The sequence below is a fragment of the Humulus lupulus genome, chromosome 7, assembly GCF_963169125.1.
Source record: "Humulus lupulus chromosome 7, drHumLupu1.1, whole genome shotgun sequence".
NCBI classification, from domain to species: Eukaryota; Viridiplantae; Streptophyta; class Magnoliopsida; order Rosales; family Cannabaceae; genus Humulus; species Humulus lupulus.
The window spans coordinates 122222028-122224305 of NC_084799.1; the positions used below are offsets into that span (position 1 = coordinate 122222028).

The 2278-nt window shown below is 32.1% G+C and overlaps 1 non-coding gene across 1 annotated transcript; it reads right to left on the minus strand.

The window, feature by feature from the left end:
• Positions 1-1918: 1918 nt before the first annotated feature.
• Positions 1919-2024, minus strand: LOC133793084 (small nucleolar RNA R71). The gene has a single exon (XR_009874545.1). It is a non-coding gene; the product is annotated as a small nucleolar RNA R71 (small nucleolar RNA).
• Between the last annotated feature and the right edge of the window lie 254 nt (positions 2025-2278).

A 2278-nucleotide genomic window follows, 5' to 3' on the forward strand; every position in this document is an offset into this window, starting at 1 on the left:
TGGCTCAGATGTCTCCCACGACTCAACAACATTTTCCCCACTTCCATCAATTTTTATGCCACTTTCCCACTATTTTGTACGCGATTTTACACATTTTTGGGTCCTATTTCCACTATAAATAGAGAACCAAATGGAATAAAAAAGCAATCAGATTGTGGAAGGAAGTGTAGAGAGTATTGTTGGAGAGAAAAATACTTATTTCTATATTTTCCTTTTTTTCTTTTACATTTCTTAGAGTGAAAACAATGCCTATTTTAGGCTAAATTCTCTTGTGGAAATGCTAAGTTCATGTTTCACATTATATTTTTAATATATTGATTCTTTATTTTGTTCTTCATTTCTTTATCTTTGTTACAATTAAATTTATTTTCTTCTAAATTTATTAGTGTCTTTTACATAAGTTTATTCATGCTCTTCTTATGTAATTTAGGCTCTTAATTTAATTTAGGATATTTGTTATACTATATGCTTTTTACTACATTCTGCCAATGGTATTTTGTCGCTCTAAGGTATATAATATGACAGGTTTTTAAAATTAGAAGTTAGTATAATTTAATTAAAAAACATATTTTAAGGTGAGCTTTATTATATATATTTTCCAACTATAATTAATGGTGTAGAATTATAGTTGAATAGAATGAATCAATTTTATTAAAATATATATATATGTTTGCATGAATGAAACTTATGCCTTCCATATTTTCTTTCTGATTCTAATTCCTTTATTTTGTTTATTTAATGTTAAAAAATGTATATTTTTTTCAAAGTTATATTATTTCAAAGTTTATTTTTGTTAATTTACTAATATTTCTTTTTACTTGTATTTTACCTCTCTGTGGATATGACATAGGCCGATTACTACTGCGACCGGTAAGGAGTTATTGGGCGATATCAATTTTTGGCGTCGTTGCCGGGGAGGTAATTCTACAATTAAAGGTTTGAATAATAAATTTATTTTTTTTATTCCATTTAAAAAAAAAGAGTAGTATAATTTTTTTTATTTTCTTTCATTTTATTTATTTATTTATGTTGTTTTTTTATTTATTTATTTTACTTATAGGTTTAGAATTTATTTTCTACATTTAGGTTTTTTTTTTAAAAAAAATGCATACAATTTTATTAAATCATAAATAAAAAAAAGTATTGAGAACATTTGTGTAATTGTGGAAATTAGTAAAAGCCAAACTTGTTCTGTCTTAGAAAAATTGGTTCTTAAATAAGGTCTGTGTTAGCGTTACCCTCCAACCTTTTCTAAGAACATCAGGGAGTTCTAGAAAAGCTCTTGGGCCTAAAGTGGTACCTTGGCAGCCTTCCCAATTGGCCTGGGAATATTTTTGGTGTATACTTATTACACTATTACACACTTGCACTTATAATACTTAAACAAATAAACAAAATATTTATGCCACGAAACAGAGACGCACTAGGGAGATTCATGAGACAACAAGTAGAAACTTTAGAAAACTCTCCTAGTTCGTCGTTTTCTTCCATTCATTTAAACACTCCCGATTCGCCGAGACTTCCTGAACCACCCACGATGGCTCATCAAGATGAAGTCCAACCAAGAACGCTACAAGATTATTTACATCCTACGTGTATAGCCACACCTTCATCCATAATGTATCCCAACAATATGCCAAATTTTGATTTCAAACCCGGCATGATTAACCTCTTACCAACCTTCCATGGGTTGGAAAATGAGAGTCCGTACGTGCATATACGGGAATTCGAAGAGGTGGTGGCTACATTCAACAACCGAGCTGATCTTACCAACATTGTGAGATTGAATTTTTTTCCTTTCTCTCTCAAAGACAAAGCAAAAAGTTGGTTGTATTCCTTAAGGCCTAGATCTATTGGAACATGGGACGAAATGACAAAAGCATTCTTTGCCAAATATTTCCCGCCCCATGAGACTAGAAGCCTTAAGAGGAAAATCTCTACCTTCGTCCAGAAAGACCATGAAACTTTCCATCAGGTCTGGGAGAGGTTTAGAGATTTGATAAATCAATGCCCACATCATGCATATGAAAGCTGGCGTTTGATCAGCTATTTCTATGACGATCTCACAACCGGACAAAGACAATTCGTACAAATGATGTGCAATGGCGAGTTCCTTCAAAAAGATCCCGATGAAGCTTTTGAGTACCTCGACGATCCTACACATGGAATGGACTGAGTCCTATGGACAAGCCACGATCAACTAGAATCTATCAATTAAGGGAAGATGACAACGTCAAAAGCCAAATTGAATCATTGAGACAAAAATTCGAGGCTTTCA